The 16,676-nt window shown below is 41.2% G+C and overlaps 1 long non-coding RNA gene across 1 annotated transcript; it reads right to left on the bottom strand.

Moving 5' to 3' along the window:
- Positions 1–14,654: 14,654 nt before the first annotated feature.
- LOC132393698 (uncharacterized) lies at positions 14,655–15,147 on the bottom strand. The gene is made up of 2 exons (XR_009512042.1): positions 14,981–15,147; positions 14,655–14,702 (listed from the first exon to the last, which is right to left on the bottom strand). It is a non-coding gene; the product is annotated as an uncharacterized LOC132393698 (long non-coding RNA).
- Between the last annotated feature and the right edge of the window lie 1,529 nt (positions 15,148–16,676).

The raw sequence follows: 16,676 nt of genomic DNA, 5'->3' as shown, positions 1-16,676 counted from the left end.
TGTCCGGAATGTGATAGCACTAATCACGATGGGGCCATGCATCGCGGCCCGTTACCGCAAACTGACAAAGCTCCTTCACCCCCACAACAGGACGGCAGGGAGGGAGTGGCTCACTCCAGGACAATCGTTGTCAGCTCGAGCTGTTCAGAAGTTTGCGGTCAAGCTCAGTCAAGCCGTTCTTGTTCAAAGATCTGCCTCACTAAGGTATACCCTAAAGGAGCCAAAGACAAGGCCATCAAAGCCTATGTAATTCTGGACGATCAGAGCAATCGCTCACTAGTCAGTCCAGAGTTCTTTAAATTGTTCAACATTGAGAGTGTGCAGTTCCCATACTACCTTAGAACTTGCTCAGGCAACGCGGAAACTCATGGAAGGAAGGCAGAAGGCTTCCAGCTCCAGTCCCTGGATGGTGAAGTTGTCATCTGTCTCCCTCCACTCTTAGAGTGCAATGAAATTTTGAATAACCGCACTGAGATCCCGACGCCAAGTGCGGTGCTACACCAGCCACATCTCCGCCACATCGCCAAACACATCCCAGAACTGGGTCAAAAGCAGAAATACTCCTGCTATTAGGAAGAGATGTTCTTCGGGTGCACAAGGTTAGGCAGCAGGTCAATGGACCACACAACGCCCCCTTTGCGCAACGCCTGGATCTAGGCTGGGTGGTGATAGAAGAGGTGTGCCCTGGCAATGTATACAAACCGACGGTTAGCACACTCAAGACCAATGGGCTAGAGAGTGGCCGCCATTCAATTTTTCAACCCCGCACAAGTGTCACGTGTACTAAGGAAGCACGACAAGGCTTTAACAAACGTAAAGTAACTGATGAGACGCTGGGTCAGTCAATCTTCGTTCAAATTGAGCATGATAATAAACTTGCTCAATCAGCTCAAGATGCCATTTTCTTAAAAACAAAGGACACCAAGGTCTTCAGAGATGAAGCAAATAATGGGGTCGCCCCACTGCCTTTCAGAGAACCACGCCAGTGCTTGCCAAACAACAAAGAGCAGGCAGTCAAGCGGTTCACGCACTTGCAAAAAACCCTGAAAAGGAAACCTGAGGTGCAGTAAAGCACCCGATTGACCCACATGGTACTGCGCACACTAATGGCAGAGGTTATAGCCATTATAAATGCACGACCATTCCTACCCGTGTCTTCTGACCCAGAAAACCCCTTCATACTCTCGCCATCAATGCTCCTTACGCAGAAGGCAGGAGCTCCCCCTCCACCAGAGGACTTCTCTGATAAGGATAAGCAGTGGAGACAGGTCCAGGCTCTGGCAAATTGGTCCTGGTCTCACTACATTCCCTAGTAGGGATGGACATGTCAGGAAGGTTGAGTTGAAAACTACCGACCAAGGCAATGTGAAAATATACCAAAGGCCAGTTACAGAAGTCATTCTACTTCTACCTAAGGACTGATTTAGAGACTGAAGTTTGTATTCTGTTCATTGTGACCTTACAAAGGTCAAGTGGGGAGTGTGTTGCCTTTATAGCAGTTATTTAGTTTATAATATTTTCGCTTTAGTAATTCATTTGTTAGCATTCTAGTTAAAGTTAGGATTGTTTGGGGTTGTCTGTGAGAGATCGCGGCATGCGATGACGTCACACCCGGTTTTGCTGCGTCCTGTGGGAAAATACCGATTTGGAAAAACGGAAAGGTGGGGGTCGACATGCACGAGCAAGCAGCAGCAATGTTTTCTCTCTACGCACCAGAACCATTGTGAAAGCAAAGCTGTGAGTTATGAGATAATTGATATGTTGAATTAAAATGTTAACGCCGATCCCGTTAAAAGTAACGACGGCCGATAATGTTTATGTTTTTGTTAGTTAAAGAGTTGCGGATAGTTTGCATTGAAGTGTATTTAAAGCAGTCAATGGCGTAGGTAGATTCTGTATGCTGCACTTTAATGTAATGTAGTTGTTGTAGTTTTACCTTGCAAGTATTTATGATGTAAATGTAATATTAAGAAGGAAACAAATGCTGTACAAATCTTGTATTGTTTTGTCAACAGTTTTCACCATACGTCAATGTGGAAGCGTGAACAGTAAACGGTTAATCTTACTGTGATCCTGTCATTATTGACAAAGGTTTATCTCGGTGTTTAGTTCCGCGTTATCTTACATGCCGAACAAGAACACTACACCAGTGCTTAAGAAGAACATGGTAATCTGCCTCAATGACTATCATCCAGTAGCACTTATATCCATTGTGATAAAATGCTTTGGGAGGTTGGTGCTGAAACGTATCAACTCCTGCACAAGAATCGATTTGGATCCCTTTGATTTGCCTACCAATGTAATAGGTCCACAGCAGGTGCCATTTCATTGTCTCTTCAGTCAACCCTGGAACATCTAGACAGTGAAACCGCATACATCAGAATGTTTTTCACTGGTTACGGCTTGGCATTCAATAGTATCATCCCCTTAAAACTAACCGATAAGCTTCTAGACCTTGACCTCAATACCTCCTTGTGCTACTGGTTCTCGACTTCCTCACTTGCAGACCCCAGTCAGTCTGGCAACAACGTCTCCTCCACAATCACCATCAGCACAGGGGCACCTCAGTGCTGTGTGCTTAGACACCTTCTCTACTCACTTTATACTTATGACTGTAAGGCTAAGCACAACTCCAATGCCATATTAAAATTTGCAGACAACACCACTGTCGTTGGCCAAATCAAAGGTGGTGATGAATCAGTATATAGGAGGAGATTGAAAATCTGGCTGAGCGAAGCTATAATAACAAACTTTCACTCAATGTCAGCAAGACCAAGGAGCTGAGTATTAACTACAGGAGAAGGAAATTGAAGGTCCATGAGTCAGTCTTCTTTGGAGGATCAGAGGTGGCGAGGGTCAGAAACTAAATTCATAATTGTTATAATTGCAGATGATCTATGCTGTGCCCAGCAACATAAGCTCATTTACGAAGAAAGCAAGGCAGTGCTTGTACTTTTTGAGAAGTTTGCGAAGATTCAGCATGTCATTCAAAATTTTGACAAACACCTATAGATATGTGGTGGAGAGTGTATCGACTGGTTACAAGATGGCCTGGTGTGAAACAACTATGTCCTAAATGGAAAAGCTTACTAAAAGAAGTGGATACAGCCCAGTCCATCTTGGGTAAAGCCCTTCCCACCATCGAGCACACCTACAGTTCATCGACAGCTGTCAGAGGAAAGCAGCATCAATCATCAAAGACTTCCACCATCCAGGCCAATGTTCTCTTCTTGCTGTTACCATGAAGAAGGAAACACAGGAGTCTCAAGATCCACACCAGCAGCTTCAGGAATAGTTATTACCCCTGCACCACAGGGGATAATTTCACTCAACTTCACTTATCCCCTCACACAATGGTTGCTTAAACTATGGACTCAATTTCAAAGCCTCCTTTCTCATGTTCTTGGTATTTATTGCTTTTTTATTTTTTTTATTATTTTTCTCTTTTTATATTTGCAGAATTTGTTTGTATTTTCACATTGGTGTTTCTCTTGCTGAATCTAGTCTTTCATGGATTCAATTGCATTCCTTTGCATTTACTGTCAATGCCTGCAAGGAAATGAATCTCTGGGTTGTACACGGTGATATTTATGTACTTCGATAATAAAATTATTTTAAACTTTGAAACTTCTACTTATAATATATATTTTACACTGAAGTGCTTTGTAGTTTACTATAGGGCTAGCAAACTTCCATCACTGGTCCAGAGACACGTGGCATGTCCAGACTTCACCGCTACTTGACCACCTGTCCAGCTTCTCCATCCTTCCATATTCTACTGCAGGATTATGTGTATATTTTCCAGTGTGACATTTCTACATTTGTAGACCCATTGTGGGAGCACCTAACACATAAATGTCATGCGTGTTCTGTGCAGCAACCGTTCACTGGGTCTTTGCCAATGGAGAAGGATTTCCTGCCTAACACAGATTTTAATGAACTGCATTAATTTTGCACTATCTGCCAGACAACAGATATAAAAATATTGCACAAAACGTGTACCAGGTAAATTTGCACCCACTTAACTGAAGCAAAGCAAATGTCAATTACTTTGAATGGATTGCTTCAATGTGAGCCCATTGTACTACATGAACGAATTTCTTGTCCATTATATCTTGTGAGATCTGCTTATAACATTGAGAAATATAGAAGAGTTTTCAATAGATTTTTTTTGATTCAATAGATTTGTTCTGCCAGTATAATATTCTCTGAATATCCTTTTTTCCTAGACATGAATGTGGAGTTTCTTTTAAAAAGGAAGCATTAACTGGGAAATAGAGTTTGAGAGAAGCATCTACTTTGTTTCTGAGGCTAGTTGTACCAATTGATATTTTGAAGGAAAAACGTCCTCAACTTTCAAATTAGTGGTGGAAATTCTTATTAGCCTCATTAGCATTTCTGTGTAATAAATATGTAAATTATGAGTTCACACAGGAGATTCAATTTTGTCCTCTCATTTCTTATTAGTTGTAAATGGGCTCTGACTCTGTCAGATAATTGGAACACTGCATACCAATAAGGCATTTCCTTGCACTTCTCTATTATCAGCTTAAATGGAATAGGCAAGGCTGTTAGAGTTGAGATGTAAAAGTTATTACCTAGTTAAGTGAAAACCTTATGAATAATTGTATTGCTCTTGTTTGTTACAATCTACAGTAGGTGAAGAAATATCTCAAAATATTTTAGCAATTCTAATATTTAATAAGTATTCTTTTATTTCTATGCAACATCAGGAATTTTAACTGTTATTTGAAATATTTGGGTTTGTGCTCTCAAACTGCAATTGTTTTGTCATTATTAAGGGTGGGATGATGATAATCACAGCTCAATGACTATAGTGATTGCTCTGTTGACCACCATAGCTCAAAAGCTAAAAAGAAAATCATAAAAATCATCCTTTGGATAAAAATTAAATTCATCCGTTCAAATAAATCAGTTTAATTTTTTTTAAATAAATCAGCTTTTTTTAAAATAAATGCCAGAAGAGGAGATGACAAATGCCTTTCATATCCCAAACTAACAAAACAAGTAAACGTTTGCATTATGTACCCTCAGCAATTGGGGAGTTAAAGATTTCAATGGTCTCTTGGTGTCCGGATCTACCATATCTTGTACTTACTTTCATCACGGTATTAGAATGGACAACATTTAAGTGATTTGGCAAGTGCCTGAAACGTGTGTTAATGAGGGCTCAAACACCTCAAACACAGTTCCATCTTTCAAAGTACCAACATGAGTCTAGTGTACATGTTCATGTTTTGATCAGATTTCCTGTCTTCTTAGCAGCGGCATACCGAAGAATGCCAATCAATCAGGCTCTCAACTTCTGCTGATGGTGATTCGAAAGAATAAGGAATGTCTTTCTGGGGTCCTCAGTAATAGAGCAGAGTGCTATGCTCGTTTTATTCTCAAACATAACCTGAGAATGGCTGCAACCATGAACATTGGCTGAATCTGGTCTATTGCAACACGAACAGTCTCTGGACACTTGACTGGTTCCCATCACCTGCTTGAATTCTTCAGCTGAGTGCCAAGGTCAGTGTCACTTTCAGCATAAATCTACTCTCTCAAGATTCTGGCACAGATAACAGATACATGAGCTATAATATACCTGCAAATGGACCAAGGCACATTCCTTCTACCATTTAAATTACTGTACAGGCACCCACTTCCAAATTTATCAAAACTGTCCATATCTCAGAAAACAGCACTGAGACCTGAAGGAACAAATGCAAATTTTTGTAGAAGAAGGAATCTAAGAATAAGATTTTTTTCCCTTGAATTATAAATTGGTGAGTGTACTCTCTCATGATAGACTGATATGCTGTGCGAAATAAAACATAATGAGAATGAATGAGAGCTCCAGACATGGTGATAAATACTCTGCCATTTTTTATGGCCTTGTATATAAGTACCAGTTCTGTTATGAATGGTCAAGTTTAGCAAATACAGATTACAACATATTGTGAGGTCACTTTGGTCAAAGGGGAGAAATCGTGCAACACACACAAAATGCTGGAGGTATTCAGCAGGCCAGGCAGCATCCATGGAAAGAGTACAGTCGATGTTTTGGGCCTAGATCCTTCAGCAGGACTGGGAAAAAAAAGATGAGAAGTAGTGGGGGGTGGGGGAGAGAAACACAAGGCAATAGGCAAAATGGGAGGTGTGGGCCTCCAACCTGATGGCACGAACATCAATTTTTCAAGCTTCCAGTAATGCTCACCCCCCCCCCCCCCCCCACTTCTCCATTCCCCATCCCCTTTTCCCTCTCGCACCTTATCAGGTCCTTCTGGTGCTCTTCCCCCCCTCTTCTTTTTTCCATGGCCTTCTGTTCTCTCCTATCAGACTCCTCCTTTCTCCACCCCTTTATCTCTTTCACCAACTTCCCAGCTCTTTTTTTCGCCCCTTCCCCCTCCTGGTTTCACCTATCACCTTGTTTTTCTCTCCCTCCCCCACCTGTTAAATCTACTCCTCACCTTTTTCTCTCCAGTCCTGCCGAAGGGTCTTGGCCCGCAGTATTGACTGTACTTTTCTCCATAGATGCTGCCTGGCCTGCTGAGTTTCTCCAGCGTTTTGTGTGTGTGTTGCTCGGATTTCCAGCATCTGCAGATCTTCTCTTGTTTGTGATTAAATTGTGTTATCCTGACGGTCAGAATCTGCCACACAATTTTGGTCCTAATTGGCAATTTGACCTTGCCTGAAGGTCTCAGTCAAAACATCAAAATTCTGGGGAAATATTTAGAAAACATGTTCAAACCCACTCCAGAGCCACGGAAGGAAAATCCAGGCTGCTAGTCTAATGTAGGACTGGTAAGAGTGCAGCACTGTTGGAAGCCCTGAAGAGAAAATTACATATTAATTGGAGACACTCTATCTGCTCTCTCACCTGAAACTTTTTGAAAAAAAGAACATGGGCTTTGCCCTGGAAAGTTGCCGAATGGTTATTTTTCAATCAACTTTAAAACAAGCTTTCTCGCCATTGCTGTTTGTGGGTCCTTGTTGGGTGCAAATTGGTTGGCGTGTTTCTCATGTTAGAACAAAGTCAGCTCTCCAAAAATACTTAATCAGCAATAAAACATTGAATTACCAGAATCCAGGCCTGCCTTTCAATATTGATTTCATACCACATGCTGATTGCCAGCAAAATGAAAGTAAATGTTGGGGTTCTCTTTGAAGCACTTGGGTCTGACTTTCAAACGCAAATTTGATTTATGTTAATGAAACTTCTCAGAGAAATAATTGTCTGTGATGCTTCAGTTTAAGCAAGAATTAGGCCAGAGAAAACATCACATAAAAGCGAATTCTTTCAATCTAATCTGACTCAGTAACATCAAAGATGTTGGGGGAAAATATTGTTTTATCTCGGTCTCTTTTCAGTATCGGGTTTGTAATACAAATTTTAGAAGGCCAATGCTTGTTGAAACTTTCAACAAGGCAGCATCACTGCGACAAACAGAACCAGGTTTAACCTTACTGTCATAAAATCGTGAAATTGTCTTTGCAATACATAACATAAAAACTGCCATTTACAGTTGAGTAATGGTTGTATGGGACCAGCAGTTACCCGTGCTGCAAGTCTTCCCTCTCCATGCCACTGATGTTGTCCAAGGGAAGGGCAAAGGGCACAACTTGGCACCAGTGTCGTCGCAGAGCAATTTGTGGTTAAGTGCCTTGCTCAAGGACACAACACACTGCCTTAGCTGAGGCTCGAACTAGCAACCTTCAGATCACTAGACCAAAGCCTTAGCCACTTGGCCACCACTCCTTGAAGATATCCTGGATGCTGCAGAAACTAGTGCCCACGATGGAGATGTCTCATGCCCCTCATGAGTGCTTTTGACAATATTGAATCGTTTTCATCATTAGTATGGCAGGGTTTTGAACATCATTGCATTTTAATTCCGGGCTTTCAGAAGGTTACATTTGATAGGCAGAAACATAAGGTAATAATCTTTTTTACACCATATTTATTCCATTCATTTCCCTTTCTGAGAAGAGACATTTTAGTCAGATTTGGGCTCAGAGAAAACAGTCATGTATACTTTCAGCAAAAAAACTGTTTGAAATGGCTATCACTGCTTAAATATCCTCATTGAAGTGACTTGAAATTTTCTTCTCTTATCTGATGACACCCTGCTGTAGAGACAGCACCCCAGTGGGTGGTAGTCCTAGGTCATTTAACTTTTGTTGTTGGTGTATTTGCCCTTTCTATCATACTGCCTGTCACTGTGTGGTATAATTAGGCAAACTTTCTTAGCTAGTAAACCAGAAAGCCGTTGATGACTGCCTGTAGTGATCTTGTAATAACTTAAAAGGCAGAACAAAAGTACTGCATGCAAAATTGACAATAATGTCTCTTCCATAAAACAATATATTTCTGCTTCTGTGATCCCTTACCCATTCATTACATTTTAATACCTCAAAGCTAACATTTAATGTATTTGCTCCAACCCCTGACTTTCGTACCTGATACAATTTCTGTTGATTTACACAGTTCAGATATGTGCATTTGCACACAGTGGCCACTTTATTAGGTACAGCAACCCAGTTTGGTCTTCAGCTGTCCATCCACTTCAAGTTTCAAAGTGTTGTATGTTCGGAAATGCTCTTCTGCACACTACTGCTGTAACGGGTGATTTTGAGTTACTTTTACTTTCCTGTCAACTTGAATCAGTCTGGCTATTCACCTCTGATCTCTCTCATTACCCACAGAGCTGCTGCTCACTTGATGCTTTTTGTTTCTTTCTCTGTGATCTCTAGAGACGCTGTGTATGGAACCAGCTTCCAGTAGAAGTGGTAAAGTGGTTCGGTATTGACATTTAAAGTAAAATTGGATAGGTATATGGGCAGGAAGGAATGGAGGGTTATGGGCTGAGCACAGGCCGGTGGGACTAGGTGAGAGTAAGCGTTCAGCACGGACTAGAAGGGCCGAGATGGCCTGTTTCCGCGCTGCAATTATTATATGGTTATATGAAAATTGGGGGTGCTGTGGATAGTGTAGAAGAATGGCAAAGAATATAACAGGATATAGATTAGTTGTGGATATGGGCAAAGAAGTGGCAGATAGAGTTAACCCAGCCAAATGCGAGGTATTGCACCATGGTAGGTCGAACGTGAAGAGACAGTATCTTCTCAGGGCAAGATCCTTAACAGTGTTGATGAGCAAATGGAACTTAGGGTCCAAGTTCATAGCTCCCTGAAAATGGCTACATAGGTTGATAGGTTTGTTAAGAAGGCATATGGTATTGTTGCCTTTATTAGTCAAGGCATTGAGTTCGAAAGTCAGGAGGTTATGTTGCTGCTTTATGGAACTCTAGTTAGGCTGTATCTGGAGTATTGCATACGTTTCTAGTTACCCCACTATAGGAATGATTTCAAGGCTTTGGAGAGGGTACAGATGGGCTTTATCTGGATGTTGCCCAGATTAGAGAGCATGCACTATAACGAGAGGTTGGATAAATTTGGGTTCTTTACTCTGGAGCAACAGAACCTCAGGGGAAATCTGATAGAGGTTTATAAGATCATGGGAAGCATAGATAGAGCAGACAGACAATATTGTTTTACAAGATTGAAATGTCTAATGCCAGAGTGCATATATTTAAGATGAGAGAGGATAATTTCAAAGGAGGTGTGAGGGGCAAGTTTTTTTAAAATACATAGTGGTGGGTGTCTGGAATGGACTACCTGGGGTGGTGGTAGAAGCAGAAACATTAGAGACGTTTAAGAGTTGTTTAGATAGGCACATGAATGTGAGGAATAACAAAGGATATGGGCATCATGTAGGCAGAGGGTTTAGTTTAGTTGGCCATTTGATTACTAATTTAAAATGTCTGGCACAATATTGTGGGCAGAAGGGCCTGTTCCTGTGCTCTATGTTCTATGCCTGTTATCGCACAAATCCCTCAAAGCAAGGCCTTATTTTCCAACCAGTCAATCACTCGTTTACTGCAGCCCCAATCGCAAATGAGAGTCCCATACTCTCATGTTTGGGTCTTTAGTAAGGATCAGTGCAGACTCCTGCTCTACTCAAATATTTTTCTTTCTCAGCAACCTATAAGAAGAATAATGTGGGCTACCTTGATGATTATCACCCGGTAGTACTCACATCGACAGTGATGAAACACTTTGAGAGGTTGGTCATGACTAAACTGAACTCTTGCCTCAGCAAGGACCTGGACCCATTGTAATTTGCCTATTGCCACAATAGGTCAATGGCAGATGCAATCTCCATGGCTCTTCACACGGCTTTAGGCCAACTAGAAAACACAAACACCCACATCAAGATGCTGTTCATCGACTATAGCTCAGCATTTAATACCATCATTCCCACAATCCTGATTGAGAAGTTGCAGAACCTGGGCCTCTGTACCTCCCTCTGTAATTGGATCCTTGACTTCCTAACTGGAAGACCACCGTCTGTGCGGATTGGTGAAAACATATCCTCCTTGCTGACGATCAACATTGGTGCACATCAGGGGTGTGTGCTTAGCCCACTGCTCTACTCTCTGTATACACATGACTGTGCGGCTAGGCAAGGCTCAAACACCATCTACAAATTTGCTGACGATACAAATATTGTTGATAGAATCTCAGGTGGTGACAAGAGGGCATACAGGACTGAGATATGCCAACTAATAGAATGGTGCCACAGCAACAACCTGACACTCAATGTCAGTAGGATGAAAGAGCTGATTGTGGACTTCAGGAAGGGTAAGATGAAGGAACACATACCAATCCTCATAGAGGGATCAGAAGTGGAGAGAGTGAGTAGCTTCAAGTTCCTGGGTGCCAAGATCTCTGGGGATCTAACCTGGTCCCAACACATTGATGTAGTCATAAAGAAGGCTATACCATATTACGAGTTTGAAGCGATCTGGCATGTCAACAAATACACTCAAAAACTTCTATAGTTGTACCATGGAGAGCATTCTAACAGGCTGCATCACTGTCTGGTATGGAGGGGCTACTGCACAGGACTGAAAGAAGCTGCAGAAGGTTGTCAGCTCCATCTTGGGTACTAGTCTACAAAGTACCCAGGACATCTTTAGGGAGCGGTGTCTCAGAAAGGCAGCGTCCATTATTAAAGACCTCCAGCACCAAGGGCATTCCTTTTTCCCACTGTTACCATCAGGTAGGAAATACAGAAGCCTGAAGACACACAGTCAGTGATTCAGGAACAGCTTCTTCCCCTCTGCCATCCGATTCCTGAATGGAATTTGAAGCTTTGGACACTACCTCACTTTTTTAATATACAGTATTTCTGTTCTTGCACATTTTTTAATAATATATTCAATATACGTAATTGATTCACTTGTTTATTTATTATTATGTTTTATTTTATTTTTTCTCTCTCTCTGCTAGATTATGTACAGTCGGCCTTCCATATCCACGGGGTTTTGGTTCCGGGAACCCCTGCAGATACCAAAGTCCGCGGATGCTCAAATCACATATATAAATTAACATGCTATTTGCATATAATCTATGCACATCCTCCTGTATACTTTAAATCATCTCTAGATGACTTATAATACCTAATACAATGTAAATGCTATGTAAATAGTTGTTATACTGTATTGTTTAGGGAATAATGTCAAGAAAATAAAGTCTGTACATGCTCAAACAACGAGTGTTGGAATGGAAACTTCTGGGTTTTTTTTCGATCCCGATCTGTGGTTGGTTGAATCCGCGGATACAGAGGGCCGACTGTATCGCATTGAACTGCTGCTGCTAAGTTAACAAATTTCACATCACATGCCAGTGATAATAAAGCTGTTTCTATTCATATCCTCAGGTTTTCTCCTCAGATCATCTGGAACAGACCTTCATTCCGGTAAATTGAAGCAGACTTTCAGAAAAGTGTAAACCTGCAACTGTATTTTTCAGTAGGTTGATACTCCTGAGTAATACTCAAATCATTTTGCTGTCTTGTCGAACCAGCACAGTTGCTTCCACTGATGAGAGGTTCCAAGCTCCAACATGTAAATAACACATCAGCCAGGCAATTTATGTTGGTAAGAGTTTCCAGCACTTGCAACTTAATTTATTCAAACAGTATTTTTCTCTTGATCTCTGATTTTTAACGACTTGCAGAACTTTTTTATTAATTGCCCACAAAATTCATTGTGAAAATTGAGGAATAAAATTTAGCAATCCAGGTGCCAGTTGAAAGGTGTAGATGCAGATCCGCACTCTTCGATCCTGAAAAGGTACACTTTTAAACAGCTTAGTCTTTGCATGTAATAAATTGTTATAATAGATTTTAAAGATGTTAATTTTTATACTTGTGCTTTCCTTCTGCCATAATGTTCTCTTTCTTTCTAATCTATTCTTTCTTTATTTCACTTGACTTGATTCTACTTTATTCTCCTTTGTTTTCAAGTCCTTTAATCTTGTAGATTAAATATACAGCCAGTAAGGCCTGCTAGTGGCAAAGGACTCAAATTAACTCGTCTTTTATCCATTCATTGCTCTGACTCTTTTTCTCAATCTTTCTCACTACAATTTTGCACCTCACCTACCATAAGCTTCTCATGGTGGTGGTACACATTTTTAGAACAAATGGTAAAGCTGGAATCTATCATGACCACACCTTAGAACAACAGTCAGCCAACCCTGGGTAGTTGTGTTGATATACAGACATTTGTTTGGCTTTATGCATAAACACCTTGTGGGTTGGGGATTAAGTGATTTTCCCCTCATTTACTGAAGCAATGATGGATTTTACACTCAACATTCTCCTAGATCAACTTCATCTGCAAACAATAAATGTCCAGGTGAAAACCCGTAAAGCATTAACCGCTTTCCTTAGTCTTGGAGCCATCGCTCTGCAAAGAAAGATGACAATGATGAAATTCTCCCTTACCGTCAATGCAACAGCACATTCTTTGGTATTTAGTGAAAGGGAATTTAAAAATCAAAAGCCCCTGATGTGCCACATTACAGTAATCCCCACCTTCCCAAAGAGGCATGGATAGCTTTAGCACACATTATTTCAAGGCACATGGGAAAAAAAATTCATTGAGGGAATAAAGGAACCAATGTCTACATCTTCTCTCTGGCCTAGATCTCCAGAATTAAAACCTACATTGTTCAAGTGCCTAACACCAGTCTTTGGGAAAAGCATGCTCCCTTCTGAGTTCTGACAAAGGAAAATTGCTTGGTGACAGACAAAGATTCAAGGATTAGAAACATAGAAATATAGAAAATCTATAGTACAATACAGGCTCTTCGGCCCACAAAACTGTGCCAAACATGTCCTTTCCTTAGGAATTACCTAGGGTTACCCATAGTCCTCTATTTTCCTGAGCTCCATATACCTGTCCAGGAGTCTCCTAAAAGACCCTATCTTATCTGCCTCCACCACCACCGCTAGCAGCCCATTCCACCACTTACCACTCTCTGTGTAAAAAACTTACCCCTGACATCTCCTTTGTACCTGCTTCCAAGCACCTTAAAACTGTGCCTTCTCATGCTAGCCATTTCAGCCCTGGGAAAAAGCCTCTGACTATCCACACAATCAATGCCTCTCATCATCTTATACACCTCTATCAGGTCACCTCTCATCCTCCGTCGCTCCAAGGAAAAAAGGCCAAGTTCACTCAACCTATTCTCATAAGGCATGCTCCCCAATCCAGGGAACACCCTTGTAAAGATTCTTGAAGTAGTGAAACCCTTGTATTGACTCTGGTCAAACTTTGATCCATGACTGCCCAAAGTGGAGAAGAAGCATTCCGCACGCTATGGACAACATTGGAAACACACTGAAGCTCTGAACCACACTGAACCACCCATCTGTGGTAGAATCCTTATACATTGACCACTTAAGTTATCTCAGTCCTCAGAGCTGAAAAATTGTGCATTTCCGGTTGCCACACTGTAGGAAGTAGGTGATTACACTGCAGTGTTTGCAGAGGAGATTCAGCAGCATGTTGCCTGGATTGCTGCATTTTGGCGAGGAGGAGACACTCACTATATGGGGTTTGATTTCCTGGGAGAAGACTGAGGGTAAGCTAAATTCAGATAGAACAAAATTATGAGGATATATAGAGAAAGGTTTTTCATGAACTATAGTTAAAAAAAGAACCTAAAAACTGTGGGGAAAGAACTTTAAGGTGAGAGTTAGGAGATTGAGAGAGGACTTGAGGAATTCTGGAGGGTCATCGCAATCAGGGGCTCACTGTCTGTAAGCATAGTAAACACTGAGCATAGATAACTGTAGCAAAGTACAAGGCCTTCCAGCCATGAAATTGTGCTGATGTCTTAAACTACTCCAAGATCAACCTAACCCTTTCCTCCTACATAGCCCTCCATATTTTCTTCATCCATGTGCCAATCTAAGAGACTATTAAATTCCCCAATGAATCTAGCCCTACCATCATCCCTGGCAGTGCATTCTATGCACTTACCACTTTTAAAAACTACCTTCAACATCCTCCCTCTATTCTTTCCTCCAAACACTTGAAAAGTATGTTCTCACATATTAGCCATTGTCCCCTTGTGATAAGGCATTTGTTTTCCACTTGATCTATACCTCTTATCATCTCATTCAACTTTATCAAGTCACCTCTCACCCTCTGTAACGTTCTCCTTCGCGTGTCACGAACGCCGAATTTAACGTCGAGATAAACCACAGTTAATAAGAACCAGATCGCAGCAAGATTAACCATTTACTGTTCACTCTTCACATTAACATATGGTGAAAACTGTTGATAAAACAATACAAGATTGATACAGTATTTGTTCCTTCCTTAATATCACATTTCAAGTGTAAATACTTGCAAAGGTGACTATAACTACATTACACTAAGGTGCATTATACAGGGAGAGTTTACCTGCTCCATTGACTACTTTAAATACACTTCCATGCAAACTATCCGCGACTCTTTAACTAACGAAAGCATAAACATTATCTACCGTCGTTACTTCTAACAGGATCGGCATTAACATCTTAGTTCAATATATCGATTATCTATTAACTTACAGCGTTGCTCTCACTGTGATTTCTCATGCCTGCAAACAACTTCTGCTCAGGTGAGCCTCGTGGTAAGCCCCCACCCTCGCGCTAATTTCAAACCGGTATTTTCCCACAAGACGCGGCGAAACCGGATGTGACGTCATCGCATGCCGATATATTTTACATGCAATGAATATACTTTAAACACTTCTAATTCTAACTAGAAAATACTATTGAATGAATTACTAAGCGAAAATATTATAAACTAAATAACTGTCGTAAAGACAGCACACCCTCCTTCACTAAAAACAAAAAATCCCTAGCTTGCTCAATCTTTGCTCAAAAGACATGTTCTCTAGTCCAGTCAGCACCCTGGTAAATGCCTGAACTTTCTCTAAAGCTTCCACGATTTTGAGGCACTTGGAGACTAATGTTAAATTAAGTAAAAGTCAGCATGGTTTCTGTAAAGGAAAATCTTCCCTGACAAATCTGTTAGAGTTCTTTGAGGAAGTAACAAGTGGGGTGGACAAGGGAGAGGCAGAGGATGTCATTTACTTGGATTTTCAGAAGATGCCATACATGAAACTGCTTAACAAGATAAAATCCTAAGGTGTTACAGGAAGGATACTGGCATGGAAAGGGAGCCTTTCCTGGTTGTCTACCAGTGACTAGTGATGTTCTTCCGGGGTCAAAATTGGGACCACTGCTTTTCACACTGTTTGTCAATGATTTGGATAATGGAATTGATGGTTTTGTGGCAAAGTTTGCAGATAATACGAAGATAGGTGGATGGGTATGTAGTGCTGAGGAAGCAATGTGATTGCAGCAGGACTTAGACAAATTGGAAGAATGGGCAAAAAAATGGCAGATGGAACACAGTGTTGAGAAATATATGATAATGCATTTTGGTAAAAGGAATAATTGTGCAGACTATTATCTAAATGGGGAGAAGGTTCAAACATCAGAGGTGCAGAGGGACTTTGGAGTCCTCGTGCAAGTCTCCCAGATGGCTAATTCACAGGTTGCGTCTGTGGTAAAGAAGGCAAATGCAATGTTGGCATTTAGTTCAAAGGGAATAGAATATAAAAGCAAGGAGATAATGCTGAGCCTTTATAAGGCACTAGTCAGGCCGCACTTCGAGTATTGCCAACAGCTTTGGACCCCATATATCAGAAATGATGGGTTGTCATCAGAGAGAGAGAGTCCAGAGGAGGTTCACAAGTATGATTCCAGGAATGAAGGGGTTAACACATGAGGAACATTAGTCAGCTTTGGGCCTGTACTCACTGGAATTTAAAAGAATGCGTGGAAATCTCATCGAAACCTATCAAATGTTGAAAAGGACTAGATAGGGTGAATGTGCAGAGGATGATTCCTGTGGTAGGGGTGTTCAGACTAGAGGGCACAGCCTCAAATTCAAGGGGTGACCCTTTAGACCAGAGATAAGGAAGAATATTTTTAGACAGAGAGTAGTAAATCTGTGGAATGCTCTGCCACAGACTGCGGTGGAGGCCAAGTCCCATGCATATATTTAATGCAAAAGTTGGTCGTTTCCTAATTGGCCAGGGCATCAAAGGAAATAGGTGTGTGGGATCCAGAATCAGCCATGATGGAATGGAAGAGCAGACTTGATGGGCTGAATGGCCTAATTCTGCTCCTATATCTTATGATCTTATGGTCTTAAATCCTTCCCACAGTGAAGCAACCAGAAGTGAACCAGAGT

Source organism: Hypanus sabinus, chromosome 5 (assembly GCF_030144855.1).
Source record: "Hypanus sabinus isolate sHypSab1 chromosome 5, sHypSab1.hap1, whole genome shotgun sequence".
Lineage (NCBI taxonomy): Eukaryota > Metazoa > Chordata > Chondrichthyes > Myliobatiformes > Dasyatidae > Hypanus > Hypanus sabinus.
Note: the sequence above shows the minus strand (reverse complement) of the source record. Positions and strands in the feature narration are given on the sequence as shown.